We start from the raw sequence: 24875 nt of genomic DNA, 5'->3' as shown, positions 1-24875 counted from the left end.
ATGCTGGATTTCAGTTTTACTCGGTAATTTTAAATTAATTAATAGCAAATGGGAAGACAAAACATGGTTGACATTTCACATCCATCCAAGCAACAAGTCCACCAGCATTCACTAAATGACATGCTTTATATATAATTTTAGTGAATATGATACCTGTGAAATAAAATAACCTACGGTTCGCTGGCTGAGAAGCCAAAGGTCTCCACTGAACCACATCACCACCAGCAGCACCAGCATCAACAGGGAGAACAAAACTATTTGCCTGCTAAAATAAAATGAAGCAAACATCTCTGGGAAGTAAAAAGGCAATTCTGCCAGAAAAATCTTGGCGTTTTTGCCAGGAGTATGGCTAAGATTGCTAGCAAATGCCAAACGTGGTGATGTTCAATCTAGTGTGAGGCTTGTCTACGTCTAGACTGAGCCCAGCGAGTTGCTTCATCACCGGTAAACAAAAGCTAATGCAGAAAGGCCGTTTGTTCCCGATAACACCGGCCAAACATGTGTGACATGGAAGCGGATCTTCTTATTCAGCTATCTGTGTCTGATTTCTACAATAACCAGCTAAAAAAATTAATTACAAATTAGAAAAACAGTCCCATGCCTACGAGAAAAGAATTGAGTTGTACATCCATTCACGGGATAAAAGCAACTACCCCTTGTTTTTTTCACAGGTGTGAGTAACAAACACCAAGATGGAGCAACTGAGGCAGAGCTGCTCATGACCTTCCTGAGGTACCACAGACAATATTAGACAACACTGGCTCTTCCATCTGATGTTCAGATCAGACTTAAAACGCTTCCCAAAGGCAGGATGCATTTGTACAGTTGTATTGAAGACACTGAACTCATTTTTGTAATATATGAAGTGTAACATTTTATTCAGATCTAGTTTTACCATTTGATTTGAAGTAGTAATGAATCACAGTCCTTACCCAGGAAACGCTCAAGTGAAGCTCCTTCATTCAAACATGACTCTTCTAAATTAACACGAAGAGGACTATGTGCAGAGCCACCACGGGACCCTCATTCCAAACGCCTACCTGTACCTCAACTTAATTTACACAAATATTATTTACTTACATGCCTTTCAGCGTGATTATGGTTCTCCCAGATAAGTAGAGACATTTAAATTTTCCGTTTCCTTTTAATTTCCAAATGTTTACACCCTCTAGCCTGTTTATTGAACTGCTTACTAAAGCCAACACTTGCTCCACTTTATCAAACTCCTCCACAGTTCTTCAGAGTTTTACTCTGTCACACCTCGTTTTTGGGCTGTGAACAAACCGCTCCCTTCCCTCTTTGTCAAAAGAAATATTCCTAAACACCAGAATCATCCCCGTTAGCCTGTAATGGAGCACCTTAAATGTAAAAAGACCCTTTTCTTCAAAATTGCTACCAAAATAAGAACACGCACACTTTATGTGAGCTTCACTGCAGTTGTACTCTTGACTAATTGCTTTGAGGATTTTTCTTCAAACCCCTAAATCTCCTTTCCTTAGTCAGTATACTGCGTAACTACTCCATGTAATGTGTATTCTTTGACTTCACTTGCCGTCCCTTGGCATATTATTTTCACGTTTATCTACATTTTCAAGCCACTGACCAAATCACCTACGAGATCTACTTTTTTCCACTGCTCGCCATCACTCATTGGAGCTGCTCTGTAGATACAATCAGAAAAAGTTCAATCACATTCAACAGCCTTATCCAAATCCATTAGCTACGTTATAAACAAGACAGGTTCCCAAATGAGCCTAAGTTAAACCATTCCCATCTCAGCGACTTACCCACTCTCAGAGTCTCAGAGCATAAAAGTATAATTTCAGTGTGGCTGAATCCCATACATATATGCTCTTAACCGTTAAGTCAGCGTTTTGACAGTCTAGGCTGAATGATAGACCTAAAACTGGCTGGTGGTGGCTCCTCTAAAGTATGGACACATCCCCATGAGGATATATTTTTATATATTTACACATGGGGAAAGCTGAAGGAGAAACAGGTTAAGGGATTTGCCCTAAACCACCAAGTCTATGACTGAATTGAGAGGACAGATTTACCAAAACAAATTTAACTAAGACATTTTGAAAAATCATTGCCGTTAAGAAGAATTGCTAGACATGTGAGAAGTCAGGCTACCTAGGCAGGCTGTATCCCCCTGCCTGTCTTCAATCTTCTGGCCAATGATCCACTCAATGCACCATTTCTATTTCTGAAGAGGTTTTCTTAGTTTTTAGCCCTTATAAATCTGATCCATCATTGCAGAATTTCTAATAATATTAGCTAAAACTTCACCGGTCTCTCTCTGGAATAAACTATTTAATATTCTTTATTCAAGACACGTGTGTGCAATCAATTCTGTGGTATTTACTTGTATTACACACACAGTATTCATCATCTTGACAATTTTTCAAAGTTTTAGAACACCATTTCACTTAACAGTTTAAAAAAAGAAGATTTATTTGATGGTTAACTTTGGAACAAGTTATCTGCATTAACTTCCATTGTTTTGGCATAAAGTAGTTCTGTATATTTTACTAACAACAGCAGAGACATGATAAAGGATGTAGGCAGAGCGCCATAAACAGCTCTTGCTGCAACCCACAGTGTTTGTGTAAAAGCATTAATTTTTTGGACTTTGATCGGAAGACATCTCTGTGCTCAGGCGCTTGGATTTTACTAAACACAACCATGTATAAAGTGTTGTACCTGAATTTAGCAATTTTAACTGCGGAAAGACCATTGTAAATCATATGTAGTGTAAACTTGTCCACATGATTGGAATGATATAATGAATATTGTAGTCCCTAACCACCAGCTAATGTTCTTTATGACACTTAAATAAATGACCTGAAAATAAACTAACAACAATATGAAATATTCTAAACCTGTTGATGTGCATTTCCCAAAAGCATGCTGGAGAAAGACAATGTCTAGTTAGCACATTTTTTTGTGTTTACATTTTCTCCAGAACATTTTTGCTCCCGCCATTCTTTTTTCCCTCTGCCAAAGTCACATTAATTCCTATTTTCTGCCACATTCCAGACAGAGCCATCTCTCCATGGCTCTGTACCTGCCCAGATCTTGGTCCTTTATAAAGATCAAGAGCTTGCAGGACTTCCACATCATGATCCAGAAGTCTATAACCAGGAGAAAAAACAAGTGTTCCGGTGTTTTATTTGGAGCCAGTATCTACTCCCACAAAGATCATCAGGGTTTTTTAAATCCTTGTCTAAATTTCAGAAGACACAACCTCAGAGAGGTTGGTTATGGAGTAGCAGAGCTGGGGCAGGAGCAGACATGGGCTTAAAAGACTATATACAAGGAAGAAATTCCTTGGTCCAGGAAAAAAACAGGGAAAAAAACCCTGGCCCAGGTTGCCCAGAGAGGTGGTAGATGTCCCATCCCTGGAAACATTCAAGGTCAGGCTGGACGGGGCTCTGAGCCACCTGCTCTAGTTGAAGATGCCCCTGCTCATGGCAGGCGGGTTGGACTAGATGGCCTTTAAAGGTCCCTTCTAACCTAAAGCATTCTATAATTCTAAAAAAACAAGCTAGAGAGCTAACCCAGCAGATAGGTAGGATTTAGTTATCAAGAAGGATGCACCATTTTTCTCAACCTTAGTCACAACGTACATTAGTCACATAAGAAAAATGCCATAGCATTCTATTTTTAATACGAGAGGAGGACTTGACTGTTATTATGAATTTGTGGTAGTGAAATCTTGTACATGTGAAACTTTCCATAAAAAATTATCCTCAAAGCATACAAATATTAACACTTCCAATAGATTCCACAAGGTGCTGTCCCTTATAGTTAAAAAAACACGGAAAATGTTTTACTTTTATGCGTAACTCACATACATTTAAACACTGAAAGTTCAGAACAAACAGTGAGAGACTTAGATATCTAATTTTAGTATCACAACTTGTTTTCAAAACTTTCAAAATTGTTTTTCTTTTATTTATTCTGATTTTTGAGGATCTGTGACACATTTAACAGTCAATTTTAAAACTTCATGAAGGTTTTAAAAAGAGTAAGCCTTGAAAACTTCCTCTTTTTGCACAGTGGGTATAGATGGTTAGATAAAAAGATGGGTTAAAAATTAAACTAAGTTCATGTATAATAAAAATTCCATATACCAAAAGTCAGCGTTTCAATCTAAATATTTACCATTTTGAATAACAGATTTTTTTAAACTCCCCAATCTATACATTATACATTTTCTTTCGCTTATGAAGCCCCACTCTGAGGAAACCCATGTGCTTTTCCTTGAAGCAGACATGTGCGTTTTCCCCAGCTCTTTCATAACACGTTGCCATGTTACATCGTAGGTGTTTATTCACAGCACTTTATTTGCCCTAATGACAAATTACTTATGGGAATTGGCTTCTTTTTCATGGCACCAAGGGTCACTGTGTGCATCATTTTATTAAAAACAACAACAAAAAAAGGATGGATGGGCATGATGTCACTGCTCGAGGAACAGAAACCACGTTAGAAAGACTAACTGGAGCGCTGGTTTAGGTTAGATCAAATTACACAGCAAGTTCTGTGTGTTGTATACTGGTTTGAATAGCTGTTCTTGATGAGCAAGGATAATTTGTAAGAATGGATATAAGCTAAAAATAAAAGAACTTAAAGTCATAAAAACGGGCCCTTCTGTAGATTTGGAAACAAAGTTAAAGATAGTTCTGAAAATGCAATGGATTTTTTTTTTGTTATTGTATTGCCATAAAAAAAGTTTAAAAATAATAAAAGGAGATAGTCTTAATCAGGTATATTAGAAACCTTCCCCAGGCCTTGGAGCTGGAGCACACACATTTTAGAGCCGCCGCATTTCCTTCATCACTGATACATCGTCACGGTATAACTTACAATTTAACAAACTCATTGTCCAGACAATTTCCTTTGTCTTTCTTTAAACACGATCATAAATGTCTCTTTGCTAACTGTAATATTTTTAGTAGAATTTATGTGACCTAAAACAGTACAGAGGTTCGCGGAGAGCTTCTGTGATTCTAATACCTGGAGTCCATTCAGCTTATAACGGTTGTGATGGACAGTCATTTTTGTCATTTGCAATAACCAGGAAATTTCATTTTTGCACATTTTTTCTTTCTGCTTCCTTGAAATTATCCTGGTCCCATGCTGAATTTGTTCCCACAATTACAACAAATATATGCAAAACTATACAACTATGCACACATATTACTGGACAAGCACTGTACAAATACCAAAGCTTGCATGGACATTTCTGAGTTTTTTGAAAAGTCGGAATTTTGTCCACTCTAAGGAGAGAAAAACAAACAAAAAAAAAAGGTCATGAAAACAGTTCTTTGTAGGTCACACTGGAACAGACAGCAACTACCTTAGTATACATTTACATTTATATTTACACCTATATATAACTTTATATTTTTATATTTAATGTTATGAATCACCTGTTAGCAGTAAAACTGATGCATTTATATTTATCTATTTATAAACAGACTGCAACAAAGGACAAAACTGGGAGACTAGTCTCAGTTCAGTGATTTTTTTTCTTGATTTTTTTTTTCTCTGCAACTACTGTCACGTCTTGCTCTACAGTAAGAAAGAGTTGCTGAGTGTACTCAGATGTCCCAAAGCTGTGCTACAGTTCAAACCTAAAAGCTCAAAAGAAGATTCTCAATATTTAAAGAATTCGATATCAGGGTTCATTGAAGTTGTCACATACTTTTGGGCATCTAATTTCACTTTCTGATCTTTAGCAATGGCTGTAATTCTTCATTCAGAAGAGGGAAGAGATTACTTGTCAGCAGTAATCTCTAACACAGATAATGCCATATAAATATTAGGGGCTTATAAGCATGGACAAGGATTAGGAGCGAAGAGAGAGAACAGAAAGAAAACTAAACAGAGCCAAGATTAAGCACTAGGAAGGGCACGGCAAAGCAAAATACAAGGTCTGCAGCGCAGCTTGTCTTCCCGCAGTACAACATATATATTCCTGGGTAGAACAAGTAGGGTTTACACAGGTTTCCCTATTTGTGAACTGCAAGATAGAGAGGAATGGAAATATTATTTGAAATGTGAACATTTCCTGCTGTCATTATCTTCTCTCATCTTCTCCCTTCCACAACACAGGAGAAATACAGAATAGACTCAGGGAATCACTGAGGTTGGAAGGTCTCTGGTCTGGTCTTCTGCTCAAAGCCCATCCAGTTGAACCAGGTTGCTCAGAGCCCCGTCCAGTCAAGTTTAAACTATCATCGAGGCCAAGGATGAAGATGACTTCCTTCTGATAAATAAGCCAAAATATTGCTGTTTTGGCAACAAATTAGCTGAATGCAACAACCCTTCTCACTCTAGCAGCGTGCCTGATGAGCAGGCAGGATCCAGAGATGCTCCTGGAGAAGAGAGGCTGGCTCCAGATCAGCCGCGGGCAGCTGGTTTTGACTTAAGTGGTACTTGGTCTGTTGGAGTGGGAAAGGAAGATGAGACAGGCAAGACAGGAGAGATGTCAGGAGTAAAGATAGCAGAAAAGAAACAGGATAATTCTCAGATTCCTCAAACCATAACTTCCACCTATTTTTCCAAATAATTTCTGAGCAAAATCCCTCAATATCTAGCATTCCTATTTGATACTGCCAAAAATTCCCACTTTACTTAGCGTTTACATTTTTCTTTCCAATCTAGTTTCACTCTGATTCAACAACACTCAGTTTGTTCTCTCAGATGCCATATCTGTACCTCAATATAGGGAGGATGGTCAAACCGATTTCTAACTTTCCCCTCAATATTACATCTTAATTCCTAGCATTAAGATTACTGCTCAAGAAGCACCGTAAAGCCTACATCCTAGATGACCAGGGTTTTAACTGAAGTGTTCTTCAACTCTTATTCCCCTAAATACACGGAAAGGAACCACCTTCCAAAACACAAGCCTGTGGTGAAACTATGCAAAACAGGAGCAAAAGCAGGTGAAACTACTCCAAAACAAATATAACCCTGAAAGTCTAAGCTTTCCTGGTTTTGAGTCCTCTGTGCTGCTGCTCTTGCTGGTCATCATTTCAGCCAAAAGCATGTCTAGTCTAATCCAGTACTTGAGAGATTATTCCATCTTATTACATATTTACTTGTGACAAATGACTTCAACAATATCTTAAGCGCTTTAGGTCATCAAAAAAAAAAAAAAAAGCAGATAGTGATTACTCTGCATTTTAATACTGGAAAGGAGGCTCTGGACCCACTGAAGTCAAAGGCAAAGCTCTCTGAGTTCGAGAGAGACAGATTTTGACCCTAAATATATTATTTCTGAATTCACATCTTCAATTCCCTGAAATCCTTTAACAGTAAATCTAAGAATCTGTGCAGTTATAATTTCCAAGAACACCATTCTCAACAAATGAAATGGTGATAATTTAAAAAATCCTGAGGAAGATGGTAACGAACTACTTTATAATGCAGATGAAAATAACATGCATTATTTTGCGCAAGATCTGAAAACATGAATTAATTGATAGTTCAGAAAAAAAAGTAATTTCCTCTATAATTAAACATCATGACTGTGTAGGTCTGCTACATTGACGCTGCAAGATAATAGATATACTTTTGGAGCACCAAGAGTCACCTTAATGACAACTGCCAGAAATTTAGAAATTGTTGACTTAAGTTCTGCTTCTGCAGAAGTTCAAAAGAATGAATTACACTATGGGGAAAAAAGTTAGGCTTCTGAGAATTACAAGGTCTGTAAAGTTCTTTCGGATCCTAAAGGATTGGTCATGTTTATTAGTGCTTACTTAAACAAAAAAAACCAGCTCAGCTCTTGAGTGCTTATTTAGAAAATGGAAATTTCATGTATAGCTCCACACAATTCAGTATCTCTTCTTGCTAAACAGATTTGGAAATGGGTGTTTGAAAACTGATATCACACCTTAAATCATGTTGTCTTTTCTGTCTTTTTTCTTATTTTTTTAATTAAAACTAATACCAGGATCCTGTAACATATAATTTTCTGTTTTGTGGAAATACTTCTAATCAGGATATATAGGATGGATGTCCCCTTTAAACTGGCTGTTTTGTAACATACTCAATGCAGAAGGGAGTGCTATCATAACACTTCAATAGTTAAGTGACTTTATGAGAAAAATACTTCCAAATGTTTCCTAAAACCTTCCAAACCGCACCAAAGAACATTATCGTAATATTATGTTTCCCTATGGCCTCCAATATTTAAGCTTGCTATTCTCAAAATGATACTTGGATGAAAAATATAAGTTTATGTAATATATAAATTGTTCCTAAAAGAAAAGTTGCCTTTAAAATTACTCTGTATAGATGTCAGATATTCTACATTTTCAATAACCTTTCTGTATTAATTGAACAAATAGTATGCTAGTGCTTTGGGCTGCACGTGAACAGTCTGTATTTGAAAACTGAACAGTGACCGTGCGATCTTATTCGTAGCAAATACTGAAAACAGTAACTGTCCGAACCGATTACGTATCAAGTTACCCTTAATAGATATCCATATTTCTTGCAGAGTATACATAATCCGTATAAACTGTATACCATATATCAATAACATATTCCAGTGAATCCACCATCAAAGAGTTCGTTTATAGTAGGTTTTCATTTGACTCAGGGTTGTAATGTTCTGTGCGAGCATAAGCTAACCATTTCAGTGATTTTGCCAGCAAGCTGCTTTTTGGCAGATTATTGGCAGTACATATTGGCAACAAACTAGTGCAACTAAGCCCTCCTTATAACTTACAGGTAAATAATGATTTTAATAAATTTATGTAAAATGTTCCACTTGCTCGCATCTGGTTTTGATAATTCACTCGACTGCGCAAACGCAAACTTCTACGTGTTTCTCAGGAAAACATATATTTCACCTTGATTATTTAACACTTTCTCATGTACCCCAAGAAACAAATAAGCAATGAAGCCTGCTTTCACTTGAAAGTTTAACTGAAAAAAAGCCTTATCTGAAAGAGCTAAAGAAACTAATTAAAAGTAATAATCTTCTGCACATAAAAATCTAAACCACATTTTGTCATTAATACAACATTCAAGTAATAAGAAAAACAGAGGACTATTGTAGAGTTATCTCAGCTACAGAGCATTCAAATCAGATGGTCCAGTCAACTGCCTCTGGCCCTGTGGACCATGGGGTAAAGCAGAGTCTTTGACCTCCATTTCAAAATGTGTTACTATGTTAGACATATTTGGACTTTTTTGCACTGCAAATGAAGATTAAATGTTTATGCATTTGTATCTCAGCTAGGCAGTGTGGTTTAGAGGAAACTCTGAATTTTAATCCCAACTTTGCCAGTGGGTCAGTGTCTCATTGTCCAAACACCAAACGTCTCTCTCCATCTCTAGAAATGGAATGGCAGTAGCACTCTGGGTTCCTCTGGGAGCCTGCACTGCCAATGTCCTGGAAAATGCAAGTGGCCCATCACTGAGCTACCTATGATATTAAAGACTGTAAAACAAGAGAAGGAATATGCATTTTTGTTGGAAAAAGGAGAAAACAGTATTAATACAAACAGCACCGTTACCCTTATATGCTATGAGCTGGCAGTTACCAGCATGGTGACATACCTGCATGAGGACAGCATGAAGGATGGTGCCTACCCCCTAAGGAGACACGGACATGTGAACAGCTTGAGCTAACACATGCTCTATAGCAGGACATGGTCAGTCTAAACATTACTGCACTAAATATATTATTAAAAAATAAAAATCAGCAACCTTAGAGATGCAAAGCGCTTGACCGTGACTGTTCAGCCCAATGCTTTTGCTTCTACAACTCTGAAAATTGTTCGTATAGATATACCCCACGTGACCATGGAGAACAGTACTCTCAGTATGGTACTTTGAGGTTTCTATTGAAGTAGGTCAAAAAGGTGAAAGAAAGGCCAGCAGACAAGAACTTAAAGGCAAATGACAAAATCAAAATCAAAGTACTTAATGACACCAGGGAGAAGTTTCTTCAGTTCTTCCCTCCTCCTATTTCCAAGCCACCAGTTCTCAGGACACCAGTTCCCCAACCAGTCATGCTCTATCTGGTGACAAGTACTGCCAGCTGCCCCCGTGCTCCTCGTCTCCTTCACCCCGAGTGCTGGGAGCACCACGTTCTGTCTGTTGAACACATAACCGTAACTAAGGGAAGTCATGTACTTTAAAAGTATTTACATAACGAACACCCATGTCCGTTCTGCTGGTGGATACATCTCAAAGTTGTATTAAATAATTGGTTTAAATGGGGCCTGTAATGAATAGGGAACAATTATTAAGCATCAGATCTTATTTGTGCCCAATTCAGCCAAGAATTTGCTTGCTGCTTTTGGGCATTTATTCATTTATGGAGTCAGCAATTTAAGATGTTGTAAGGCTTGGCAACATGGTTAAAACCTAGTGAATTTGTGTTGAGATCTATTGGACGTGCTGGTAAAACTCGCTGTTGCTCTAGTGGACTTGCTTTTAATTTGATCTGTTTCAAGGATTCGGTTATCCTTCCAGCACGTTAGAAACCTAAGGGCATATATTTGTATTGTTTAAAGGCAGGAAATTCCGTGAACTGAAATGAGAACATATCCCTTCTGCCGTTATAGACTTTTGTTATTTTCTCTTCCTTTTGGGGTTTTGGAAACAAAACCAGTGAAAGCTGAAAGTTTGAACAATAGCAAATTACTTTCAAGGAAAAAAAAAAAAAGTAAAATACTAAGCTTACTTTTATAGCTTTACTTATACACTTTGTAGATACGTAAATCGGACTTATCCAAGCATCAGAAAATACTATGTGCAGCAGGGCCTTAGACTGAAACAGGACCGTACTGTTTGTGTCATAAAAGGCTGTGGACTTTGCTGTTTTACTTTATTATTATTCCTTTACTACCTTGTATTAACTTGTATCCCACTGACTTCATGACAGAGCCGATTTGTTTCATGCTAACCACAGAACTAGGGCAATCACATTTTTATTGTAGGAGAAAAACTACGAATCTTTGTAGCTCTTTCACTAACTCGTTGCCCAAAGAGTCCCGCATCCCTCCTTTAACTGATGCAAAAGGTAGGTCTGAATTCTGGGACCACCGACACTGTACAGACACACGAGACAAGAACTGGCAAGAGATGAACAGGGACATATATTCTGCTAAAATTAAGACTTGGACAGATACTGCCTTTTAGACAACTACAGCAGCAAACCTTCTTACAGTAGCTCTGTACTAATTAGCAGAAAGACTGGAGTCAGGGTGGCTGCATTAGCATGGAGACCTGATCTCAGCAGGATGCATTAATCCTAATGCAGTACCACACAAATATGTCCACACTGATTTTGGTACTCAAACTAGCTTGATTAGAGCAAAGTATCTTTAATGTACATAATGAATTATACTGTACTACTTTATAAGAACCGGGTTATAGGTTATAGCCACGGTTATGGCTCTCTGGAATACTCCTGCCTCATGACAGGCTACACAGATCCAACGACGCCTGCAACAAAGCTTGCTGGAGGATAGTTCACATGTGGCAACGTCAACCACAGCCATTTCAGCAAGAGCCTAGACATTTACCCAGCACTTACACAGTGGTGTGCCTTGCACATGGTGTAGAACAAGCTGACTATTCCTATATAATAAGCTTAATAGCTAAATATAAATTACAGTGGGATGCAAAGCTTGAGAGAGACACTCGACACCCAAGATACTTGCTTGGACACTGGCTCTCTCCTAGCTAGTGTGTCTTCATACTCACTAATCCCTCTTCCTGGGTAGCAGCAGTTATGACACTGGTGAACTGCAGGACTTCAGTTTATTTGCTTTCATTTGGCACAGTGTTTTGTGCCCATCTCATTTACTCTTGGAGGTTATGACAACTGAAGCAGGGATCACAATGAGACACCATCAATCATGACAATAAACACAGCTCAGCTGCTTCCATGCGGTTGAAGCCTTTGGTGGCTTCTTGTAAAGAATTCAGCCATTCTTGGTTGAATCTTAATAACGGTTTGAACGAGCATGAAGAAGTCTGCGCGCAATAATGACTTCCAAAGAAACATGCCTGACTGTCCCCCCTGGGGAATAAAGAGCTGAAACGTACTCATGTTCATGCCTGGACTATCTGTCCTGTAGATCACCACATAAAAGCAAAGGGGATCCATAAATACCAGCTGTAATACTTCTACGGTCTTTCCTGCAGAGTTGAGCAATGACAAGAAAGGCTTGGTTCCCACACGAGACATCACAGGGTACATCACCTTCCTGATGGAAAAAGCAGGGATCCGCAATCACCCCAACTATTCTTGGGGTCACATAACTCTACGTTCTCTCCTATTCAGCGTACACTAATTAAACAGTTTTGCCCAAGTGGTCAGAGAAAAACTACCGTTAGATTTTGAAATGTAGCAGCATACAAACATTTACATCATATATTCAACACACATACGCACAACTGACCATAAGCCACCAGTTTACAGGTCCCACTTACATTTTCAGAAGAACTGAGAAAAAGGTAGTCAAAGACTCTTAGGGCAAAAATTACAACTAAGTTCATGAACTACACACAGAATTGGCTGTGACACCATTTATTAAAAGTTATGATAAACTAGAAGGACCCACAAAAAGGAGCAGATGCACTGTTTGCTGAGTTGTAGCTGCAGACAGAAATTTTTGTGCCAAGATCAAAAGAACAAGGTGTTCGTATAAATGGCATTTTATTTTGATCCTATTATTCTATATGAGCTTGAGGAGAGATCAAAGGAAAAAGTACCCAGGTTTCACTATTAACACTCAACATAGCTCCAGTCAGAAAATCCTTTCCAGATTGCTAGTGCAATTTAAAGCCCAGCACATTTTTGTTGTTCTGTTGGGTAATATACCTGAAGGCACAGTTTTGATTCCTTGATCACCTTTTCCATTGTGGAAAACTGCTTCTGATATATTTTCATTTTTATGACAGTAACCCCCAGTGTAGACCCTAGCTTTAGGGACTACACTGTTTTGGGTTGTACCCACGATCCCGGAGAGACAGGCTGCCCTGAAGTAGCGACAATATATTACTGACTGCATACAACAGTCGGGAAATTCAATACTGTCGGAGTCAAGTACTAAAGTCAGGTTCAGCCCCTGCCAATGGCAGTTCCACTGGAAGCAAAGCATACCAGCTTCAACTGAGTATGTAAACAAACCTAATGGGCCTTTAAAATATGTAAAGGTTCCTCCTGATAGCTGGCAAGCGTAAATGTGCTTTAATGTGTTGTATTGCTTATTATGACATTATCCAGGACTACTACTATTAATTAGTGGTTCTGTTGCCTCTCTTAGAACCCAGCAATGTTGCATAAAGAAAAATAATAATATATTGTATTTCTTACAAAGCCAAAGTATGCTAACAAATTTTAATATTCATGCTTTCTTTGAATGTAAGCTTCTCACTGATGATGCAGTAATTCAGGGCTGAAATTTCAGAATATCACTTCCAGCGAATTTACTTGACTTAAAAAGACCATAGAAATCTGGCAACAGGTATAGCTTATCAGACTATCTTTGGAAAAATCAGCAAACTAGCATTCATAAGAAAAAAAAAAAAGAGTGCATATGTCCTTCTTCGCTGTCTTGCCTCCCTCTCCCCACTTGCTATTAAAGCATTCGTGTTACAAAGTCGTTCCAAAGTTTATTGTAAATGCCAAAAAGTGGGCACCGATCCCACCTGAGCTGGCTCAGTTCTGGCCCACCATCTTGAACATATTAATTTTATCCAGCTCAGTTCCAGGAGGGTCTTGCGGGGGGCGGGGGGTGTTTTCGGGTTGAGGGGGTTTTTTTGACTTAATTTTTTTCTAATTACAGTAGATTGTACATATGCAAGGAGATGGCAAGTCTTGACTCTGGGAACTTGCACGGCCAATGCTAAATACATGCAGGTGAGCTGTGGCCTAGGGTGAACATTACAATTATGGGTTAAACGAGACAAAACATCTCATGCACAGTCAGAATATGTTCATAATACACACAGCAGCCAGCTGGCTATAAACCCAAGTAGTAAGCTGGAAAGCTTTAGAGTTTCAATGGATGAATACAGATATAAATGGAAGAACAGTGGTTTGTCACCATCTGAATGGCTTTTAACTGAAAAGAGTGGATTGCTTGTACAAGGGTTTTCCAAGAGAGTAACCTTGTCGACATGAAAAAAGACTAAGCATCATGATTGAGTCACTCCATATATTGATATTTTCTATTTTGTTTTGAGACAGAGAAGTCTGATTCAGCGTGTCAATTATACCACGACTTTACATTACAGGTGTTCCTGGTGAAAAGGGACACAAGTTCTTTAAAAATACCTCTGCAGTCGATGATCCATAAACAGGATTACTCAATTTATTTCAGATTTAAATTACCATGAGCTGAGCTGTGAGAAGCCATGAACCATTTTTTTTTTGCCGTATTTCCTGCTCCAAGTAACGTATGCTACAGTCTTCTCCGCTCTCTATATTTGAAACACTGAACCTATGGCCAACAATCTTATCCACACACAAAACCACCAGACTTTCTTCTCTTTTTATTAAATAACAACTAGCAGAACCTTCTCGAATATAGACACAAGAAACGTCCTAATAGGTTTTCACAAATGGATGAACCTGAATGACTTTCTAGAAGTCTAATTACCCCACTTGAACACTTTGGGAACTTTCCAAGAGAAATACTTGCTCTTTCTCCACTCCACCTAAGGCAGATGTAGTTCTCTCTTGAACCCAAAAGCAGACCTTAGATTCTTGCAAGTGCCTCTCAGCAACCCCAATATCAGCTAAACTTTAAAGATATAAAGGAACTTCACATTCATGAACTATGTTTATATTCATGTATATGTTATATATATGCATAGGTATCATATATATGTATGTGTATATATAATGATTTTTACAAAACTTTTTTTATGTTTAAAAATGGCTGTAAGCTCATAGTTCTAATGTACTCACTGTTGACAGAATCAGATGGAAACTGTAGGAAGACTGATAACAAGTTTGCTCCCCAAAACCTTTCTCCTATGTCTCTGAACTGAGTGAATGGGAACTGAGAGGGAAAGAACAAAGATTTGCTGTTCTTTACAGTCACGCAATGAAAGTGTAGGTTAAGTACAGGAAGTATTTGCAGATTTCAGATATTTTGTGGAGCTTTGTTGCTTTTCCTTGCATTCAGATCTAATCTCAGCCCCAGCACAGAGCTGGACTTTCATGTTCTGCAGCCCTTCACTAATAGAAAACCCAACCCACTGTGACACTTAAGCCAAAGTGGACTCAAGACATAGACTTTAACTACAGCTTTTTGTAGGCATCTATTCATGCTAATGCATTAATGAAAAAACGTTTCATGGAGAAGGCTTACAATTATACTGCTGAATAAATTAATAAAAATATTCTATGTGTATTCAAAGTTAGAACATGCCTACAAACTGGAAAGATATAGCTATAACTTTTAGAAGAAGTTTGGACAGACAATGTGATATTCCACACCAAATATGTCACAATCAGGTGATCTTTAAGACCCATGAGTATAAAAACACTGAGAGTTTCTTTCTTTAAAAAAATTCTCATACCAAATATACCTGCAACTCACTCAAATTACCATTAGTAACTACTAGAATATTTTTAGAAGGTCCTTCAAACAGAAGGTTACTATTTTCACTACAACTTTGAATGAGCAATAAATTGCGTTTGGTTCTTTAGCTTCAATCAAGCATCAATTTTGGATTATTCATCTGAAGTCAGAATTCTTAAAATAAGCCAGTTTTTTACAGAATCAATTACTGGAAAACATTCCTGTCCACAATTTGAGTGTAATCAGCTATTCTAATATAACTGACTCTGATTTGGAGATAAGGTATATGATCATATATATATATAAAGAGGGCTATATGATTAATTCAAGAGGTGTTCCACCAGTACTCACGTGAATAAGTATAAACACCCCAATGTTGTTTTAATTTCATTATGCTGCTGTACCACCTTTGGTTCTCAAAAACATTTTTGTGGTAACACCAGAATTTTGTCTTGCACATCGCTTCCTATTGTCTCTATTACCCATCATATTTTTCTCCTTCCTCTCCAAATCAAATGTCTCCTTACTTCAAGAAGGCATTGCATCCTAGTTATACTACACAATCGCATTTTATTAGGCTTTTCCTGGGCATACCGAAAGGTTATTGCATCAGTCGTGAAATGCTGAGCACTTTCTTATTACAGTGGCTAAAAAGGGGTTTGGCAAGTTGCAGAAGAAGGGCTCATAGCACAATGGGCAACTCAAATTCAAGTTTGACAATCAGCAATATTTGGCATTGAAAATAGTTCTGAGTATGAGACGAAAATATCTGGAAAAAAGTGTTAGGGAAGTTTCTAGCTCTCACAAGAGCTTTCAGCTAACTCTTGATGGAACATCTGTACTTTTGTGTGCTTTCTAGAACCACGTTCCTCCTTTTCCTTTATTGTCCTAAAAGCAACAAAAACCATTAACCTCTAAGTACCTTGGATTTGGGTAAACAGTGAGATCACTGGAAATCTTAGTTTTTGCATATGAATTAAAGGAAAATAATGGGACTAAGTAAAAAGTCATGGACTATGTTCATCAATATGTGCCTTTTATGTAAACTAGATTGTTAACTGAAACCCAGTTTTCAGAGTCTCTTAAGAGGCAATCACCTTAAAATTAATCGAAGTGCTGTTTTGTTGTTGTTTTTCTAATGGGGGATGTGCTCTCTTGGATGTTCAGAAAATTGCTTGGGGCAGAGCACGCTGCAGCCGAAGGCTTTGGGGTCCGTATCTCAGAGCCCGTCTCTCCTGCGGCAGGACGGTGCTGGCAAGGTGAGCACACACCAATGGCTCTGCCCACCCCATCACCCGTTAGCGAGTGACACGCACAGTTCCCTGGCTGATGTCACTGAACAACAGCGGGAGCAGATGTGCACCAGCAGCAAATGCACCTGGCTGAAGGGCAGGAAAGACATCAGGACAACGGGTGCTGTCAAGGCAGGTGACAGCCTACAGGACCTATGGATGAAGAAGAGACTTGGCATTAATGTGACCTACTGAAGCAGGACCGTGTGGCTGACATGGTTGCACAGGGTCATACAAGGCAGTAGGAACCACAATGGATGGGGCTGGATCACCAGCCACTGCATTAGGTCATAGTCCCCAAAATAACAGAATTTCAGCTCCCTTTTTTCAGCTGATCATGACCGTGCCCCTAATTTTCAACCCTTTCTTTTCTCTACACTGTCTCCATTTACCTATGGCTTTCCCTGTTTGTTATTTCTACTAAAGCTACCTCCACAAGACACATGGAGCCAAGTCTTCATGAACAATTTTTTTTTCTTTCTATATGCTTCTCCTTAAAATATTCCTTAACTTGCTTGTTCAGTGCCTAGCAATGACCATTAAAAAAAAAATCTCTTAATAACAACAGTGATAGGTGTTCAAAGATGATCAAAGGTGAAAATTTGCAATCATTTTGCACTCAGCCTGAAAACATCTTCAAACAGCATATAGAGAAAAGGCCTGTGTTTGTGTACAGATGTATTTCTTTAACATTTTTTGATCTATTTATTTCAGCAAGAATGACCAGCTTAAATTTTTCAGTGTCTTCAAGGACCTTATTTCATGAATTTGTATAAAAAGCAGAAAAGTATATATAAATGTTTAAAAAGCAGCCAGAAATATGTGCAAGAGTTTTTGTGGAAATAGTGCAGTTACATTTAAAATACCAAATACTCAAATTACTTCTGACATTTGGTCTGAGTAGCTTTTGAATTTGCACCTATGAACAATAAAAATAAAAAATACCTGTTCTGAAGGAGACTGATGATTTCCTTTGCCATATTTGACCACAGAGTAGTTATTCTCTCTTTCTACCAGATTTGACAGCCATTCAGATGCGATGGTTTTGCTGCACACTAAACTGGAAATATGATCTCAACTTGGAAACTCCTCTCAAAAATTTTTTCTTCTGTCAAGTCTCTGCAACTGCATTCAAAAACAAGCGTGACTATTGAACTTTTAAAGTATCAATGTTCAGTCATCTTCCTGAGTTTACATATTGCAGCTGCAGGGAATAAGATGCGGAAAGACTGTGATCTCTCCCCATAGTTTAGATGCTTACCATAACCTTTTGTGATATTTAATTGGCACTGCTTTCTCCTCCTTCATTTCCAAACAGATGAATCACAGACACGGTCTTCCAGGAACCAACCACTTTAGCTATTCTCTTCACTTCCTTCAACTCTTTCTCAACCGCAGCCAGCCCTCTGCTTGACCCCACCTTTAATAAACGCTCAACTGGAGAGGCTCAGCTAAAACGCGTATTAAGCCTTCCGAGAAGAGAACGACTAACCGACACCTAAAACCTAGGGTTATGACAGCAGGCTCGCCAGAGCATCCCCCAGCCGCCGCGGCTCATGCGCAGGCTAGTGTGAAGAAGAGTCACTGCCGAAGGTGAAACTCAGATTTCTTCACTTTCTTACTGTATTGGGTTGCCATGGCAAGGTTTTGGTAGCGGGGGCTGCAGGGGTGGCTGCTGTGTGAAGCTGCCAGAAGCTTCCTCCATGTCCGACAGAGCCAGTGCCAGCCGGCTACAAGACGGACCCGCCGCTGGCCAAGGCCGAGCCCATCAGCGATGGTGGCAGCGCCTCTGGGGGAACGGAGTTAGGAAGCGGGAAAAAAAAAATCCCAGAAACAGCAACTGCAGCTGGAGACAGAAGTGAGGATGTGTGAGAGGAGCAGCCCTGCAGCCCCCAGCCCAGAGCAGGAGAGGCAGGAGGGCTCCAGGTGCCGGAGCAGAGGGTCCCCGGCAGCCCCTGGGGAGGCCGGCTGTGCCCCTGCGGCCATGGAGCTCCACAGGGGAGCAGATCTGCACCCGCACCCAGGGAGGGCCCCACGCCGGGGCAGGGGGATGCCCGAAGGAGGCCGTGACCCCGTGGGCAGCCCGCGCTGGGGCCGGCTCCTGGCAGGGCCTGTGGCCCCGTGGGGAGAGAGAGGAGCCCCGGCTGGAGCAGGTTTGCTGGCAGGACCTGGGACCCCGCGGGGGCCAGGCTGGAGCAGCCTGTTCCTGAAGGACGGCACCCGTGGGGGGACCCGGGCTGGAGCAGCTCGTGAAGAACTGCAGCCCATGGGAAGGACTCACACTGGAGAAGTCCGTGGAGGACAGTCTCCCGTGGGAGGGACCCCACAGTGGAGCAGGGAAGAGTGTGAGAAGTCCTCCCCGTGAGGAGGAAGGAGTGGCAGAAATATGTGAACTGACCAAATCCCCATTCCCAGCCCCCTGCACTGCTGGCAGGGAGCAGATAGAGAAAATCAGGAGTAAAGTTGAGCCTCGGAAGAAGGGGGGAGGGATAAGGTGTTTTAAGATTTAGTTTTTATTTCTCATTAACCTACTCCAATTTCATTGGTAATAAATTAAACTTATTTCCCCAAGTTGAGTCTGTTTTGCCCGTGACAGTAATTGGTGAATGATCTCTCCCTGTCCTTATCTCGACCCACGAGCTTCTCATTATAGTTTCTCTCCCCTGTCCAGCTGGGGAGGGGAGTGACAGAGCAGCTTTGGTGGGCACCTGGAATCCAGCCAGGGTCAACCCACCACACTTAGTAATACTACAATGTGTAGTCTGGTACTCTACCCTGAGTCATACACAGGACGTCCATCACAGATTAATGTAAAACTAAAAGGGTATAGTCTACATTGGGTACTCTTCATTACAATTATCTGTTAATTTTAAGTTAAAACTTGCAAAAAAACTAGATCAGCAACCCAACAGTTCACTCAAAGAAAAAAACCTCATCAGCTGGTTGCTCTGCTCCACCTACCATTCTTGGACTTCTTCTCCCAACTCTTCTGTTGATGCTCCCAGATCACCTCCCACCTTCAACACATGGACACAAGTCTCACTGGTGCCGAGGTCAGTTTGACCACTCGCATTCATTTAGGTTATATACATACATTTAACTACCTTCTTGAAAAGTATCTCAGTGTATTGCTGGACCCACATTTCTACGAACAGCCTTGAACACAGACAATGCTAAGCTAAACTCTTTCTCAGGTATGATCCTATGAACGAAAGAGTGCATCTTATAAAGCATTTAAGTCTGTAAGAACTTGTATTAAGTAAACTCCAGGTGCACATTTGAATCCTGTGAGCCTTTGAGGCCTTGCAAAACCTAAGAGTACATCCACGAGTCTACCCCAGGAGCCAACCCTGAACATGCAACTAGATGAGCAGCAGTGCTTAGTTTTGTTACAGATGCATCAGGTTGTCACAGGCAGTGAACATTAACAAATAAGGTTTGGCAGAAAAAACGACACAGCTTTTCTATTAGAAAAATACAAAACCTCTTAGAAGACACTAAGCATCTTACAACAAAAACCCAAAGAGTAGAAAATTTTTCAGTGATAAATCGTAGAATCTTTGGGTTGGAAGGGATTTTTACAGGTCATCTAGTCCAACCGCCCTGCCATAAGCAGGGACATCTTCAACTAGATCAGGTTGCTCAGAGCCCCGTCCAACCTGAACTGGAAGGTTTCCAGGGACGGGGCATCTACAGCCTCTCTGGGCAACCTGGGCCAGGGCCTCACCACGCTCATTGTGAAAAATTTCTTCCTTCTATCTAGTTTAAATCTTCCCTCTTTTGGTTTAAAATCATTACCCCTTGTCCTATCGCAACAGGCCCTCCTAAAAAGTCTGTCTCCATCTTTCTTATAGGCCCCCTCTAAGTACTGGAAGGCTGCAGTAAGGTCTCCCTGGAGCCTTCTCTTCTCCAGACTGAACGACCAAAACTCTCTCAGCCTGTCCTCCCAGCAGAGCTGTTCCAGCCCTGGAGCATTGCTGGGGCCTCCTCTGGCCCTGCTCCAACAGGTCCATGTCTCTCCTGTGCCGAGGGCTCCAGAGCTGGACGCAGCTCTGCAGGGGGGTCTCACCAGAGTGGAGCAGAGGGGCAGAATCCCCTCCCTCGAACTGCTGGCCATACTGCTTTGGGTGCAGCCCAGGATACGGTTGTCCTTCTGGGCTGTGAATGCGCACATTGCCTTGTAGTGTCCAGCATTTCATCCACCACTGCCCCCAAGTCCTTCTCCATAGGGCTGCTCTCCATCCCTTCATCCCCCAGCCTGTACTGATACCGGGGGTTGCCCTGACCTGGGTGCAGGACCCTGCACTTGGCCTTGTTGAACCTCATGAGGTTCACACAGGCCCATGCCTCGAGCTTGTCCAGGCCCCTCTGGATGGCATCCCATCCCTTGGGCATGTCAACCACATCACTCAGCTTGGTGTCATCTGCAAACTTACTGAGGGTGCACTCAATTCCACTGTCTATGTCACTGATGAAGATATTAAAGAGTGCCAATATGGACCCCTGAGGGACACCGCTCATCACCGATCTTCATCTGGACATTGAGCCCTCTAGACACAACCATCCAACCAACTGCCCATCCATTGAGCAGTCCACCTATCAAATCCAGATCTCTCCAATTGAGAAAGAATGTTGTCAGGGACCGTGTCAAAGGCCTTACCAAAGTCCAGACAGACGACATCAGTAGCTCTTGCCTTGTCCACTGATGTGGTCACTCCATCACAGAAGGCCACTACGTTGGTCAGGCAGGACTTGCCCTTGGTGAAGCCCTGCTGGCTGTCTCAAATCACCTCCCTGTCCTCCACATGCCTTAGCATAGATTCTAGGAAGATCTGTTCCATGATCTTCCCAGGCTGATGGGTCAGTAGTTCCCAGGGTTCTCCTTGCTACCTTTTTTCAAATGGGTGCAGTGCTACCCTTTTTCCAGTCTCCAGGGACTTCACCTGAATGCCCTGACTTTTCAAATATCATGGAGAGTGGCATAAACTACTGTCACTCCATCAGAAATGCAGGATATGATCTCAGATGCTGACTGAGGGTCACATCAGGACACAGAAGGAAGCAACAGATGACCGAGATGGCTACTTCAAAAGGTCTGCAGTTCTTCTATGCTAAATTTATACTTAGGTGCTTAGACTGAAAAGTGTAACTAACTTCCTGAGTTAACATCATCAGGGGAAAAAGAAGCAATGAACAAATGGAAATTTAGCATCTAGGAGTCAACATGAGTATAAAATTTTCTGAACCAGCCACATGGATGAAAAGGACTGAAGTTACACCCAAATAAAACACAGATGATCCTCAAAACAGAGAAAACCACCTTGGAGTATTTTCCTGAAATTATTGTATCTCATTCTTCCAGCAGCACCTGCCCTCAAACCACCCATCCAACCCGTAACATTGGAGCCCTTCCAGAATAACACCAGTAAGGGATTATTAGACCACACAAAGATCAAAAAAGGTCTTCTATCAAACCTGGGAGACAACCTCTCCCTCTCAAACGATACCCTAGTCATACACATCATTCATTGCTTCCAGGTTAAGACCACTGCATTACAAACCATCATGGTGTACAAAACAACTACTAAAAACCTGCAACGCAAACAGTTTGCAAATAGTTGGCCCTCATAGCAGCATTAAATATCACAGTCATACCACTTCCGTACTCCTGCTCCCTTCATCAACAACTTGTTTACCACCATCCGTAACTTATGGTATCTCACTCTCAGGGGACTGGTTTTATCTAACGGAAACAACCATTCTCAACATGACTATTCTTCAAAGCTTGGACATTTTTTTTTGTGTGTATATGTGTGTATGTGTGTATATATATATATATGTAAAAATACATGTATGGGAGACTTTCTGAGCAAGAAACTATGGAATCATTCAGGTAGTAGCTATGAACAGCTTCCAGACTCAACATTTTCAGCTCCTAAGGCAAAACTCGTCTATTTAACTATTTTCTTAAGAAAGATTTTTAAATTTTTTACATTGAAAAAAAGTATGTAAGTCATTAAATAATTAAAAAAAACCCAAAACAGCTACTTCACTGATCTTGAACAGATTTTCATGGAGTTGTGGTACCATGATCATAGCTGCATAAAATCAGCTACAAAAAAAAGCTTTACCTTCTCCTTTCTGCAGTTACTCAAGAGCAGAAAATAACAGGGAAGTGATCCCTAAGCTTTTAGCTCGGTTCTGTCACAAATGGCAGAGGTAACTCCTGGCTGTGTATAGTTTTGAAGTGGCTTCAGTGCCACCGTTAAGGACCTCTTGCCTAATGGCCAAGTGAGACGCAGGAAGCCTGCTATTCCCACCTCTGCTATCTACCAGCTATTGCTGTTTTCCGCAGTCTCTTGACTTCTCTGTCCAAAATAGCTGGTTATTTTGCCCTGTTGCCAAAACCAGTGGGACCTGATCTACTTCTGTGGCTTCTCGATTTTACTGTAGCACAACCAATGGCAACAATAAAAACAAAATTTTTTTACAGAGCGACATGTCAAAAAATCCAGGCTTTTCTAAAAAAAGGTTCTCGTAGGTATAGTGTTTACAAAGAATAATAGAAAATGCTATTTTTAAAATTCTGGGAATGCAGTCCTTAACTCAAAATAGTTGCAGAATTATTTTTTGGCATTCGCTATTCATTACAATTCAGAACTTGTGTCTAACTTGAAAATTTAGTATGTTTACTCCGAGTTTTATAGTATACTAAGCTATTTCATTGCTTTTTACAGGAAGTAATGCAGAATTATTTGTAGATTCAGTAATGGAACCAGTAAGCCAACGATCTTCCATTTCTGAAGTTCCCTAGTTATCCTGAAATAATAAAAATACATCAAGACAGCAGCAAGAAAGCAAGTGGACAGTTCTCTACAGCATCTCAACAATAAACAGCAGAACCACGACACCTCACCAGAATGTTCAAAAACTAAATTGAATGGCGGCATGATTGCAGTGGTTCGAGTTATGTTAATTAGGCTGAATTCACGGTTCATTGATGCTGCAATTATGCTGCAAAGAAATGCTGCAAGCATGCTATCTCATCCTCCTGCAGCCTGCTGAGTGTGCTGCCATTATTCTTCTTGTGGCAAAGAGACTTTCTAAAGAGCTAACACGTAGAAGTCACACTCACACCACACAGTTTGCGAAGACGCAATCAGATGACCGCATTTTGCTACTTCTTTTTCAGACTTAACAGGAAAAATAGCTTTCAAAGTTCACCGGCCATTTTTTAAGCATGCTTTACTTTGCCAATTTGCATACTAAGCATACAAATTATAAGCCTTATTAGCCCCATTTCAACCGCAGGGTAAGTAAAGGAGAAGAGTGTTGCCCAAAGTTATGCACCTAGGTTCTCTTTCTATGGAAGAGGTATCTCCCACCTTCTTTTAATGACATCTCCTGATTGACCATTGTGGATAGGATACACACACCACCCAAAATGCAAAACCTTCTGCTGTGAAAAACAGTTTAAATAAGTGACAGGTGATTCCCTTCACCCAAGGCTCCAGCCTAGGTGTCAGTAGGAAGGAGGTCTGCAGGGACTCATGCAGTCATGCAGGGTTCTGCCAGGTTGTCAGGAACCTTCAGAAAATGGCAATTAGGTCCAACTAAATCAAACAAATAATGCCTTTGTGATATGAGGAAGCAATCAAACCATCAGTGATAAATTAATCTGATGACCAAATTTATTTGTTAATGGAAAGCATATTTAAATCTATATGCTTGCAGTGGAGAAACTTTGCTATTATTTTATTTGCATTTACCTTAGCCGTTAACTATTGTTAAGCGTTCAAGTTATTCCTGATAATTAAAAATACATTAAATATCTCTACAGACATCCATACATGATGAACTTTAAAGTTAAATTCATACCTCTATATCAATTCTGAAACTAAGGTTTATTTAGTTTATTATAGTTTTAAAAAAACTATAATATTGCTAGATTTAGTCCAAGAAAATTGAATGCAGTGCTTAATTCAGCAATGTCAGACTT

At 40.2% G+C, this 24875-nt stretch overlaps 1 protein-coding gene across 7 annotated transcripts in view; it reads right to left on the bottom strand.

Annotated features, from left to right (window-relative positions):
- GTDC1 (glycosyltransferase like domain containing 1) overlaps positions 1-24875 on the bottom strand; it is a gene marked incomplete at both ends in the record, with an annotated part of 125578 nt that overhangs the window by 36239 nt on the left and 64464 nt on the right. The window lies entirely within an intron of this gene.

Source organism: Phaethon aethereus (genome assembly GCF_964289735.1).
Source record: "Phaethon aethereus genome assembly, chromosome: 6".
Lineage (NCBI taxonomy): Eukaryota > Metazoa > Chordata > Aves > Phaethontiformes > Phaethontidae > Phaethon > Phaethon aethereus.
Note: the sequence above shows the minus strand (reverse complement) of the source record. Positions and strands in the feature narration are given on the sequence as shown.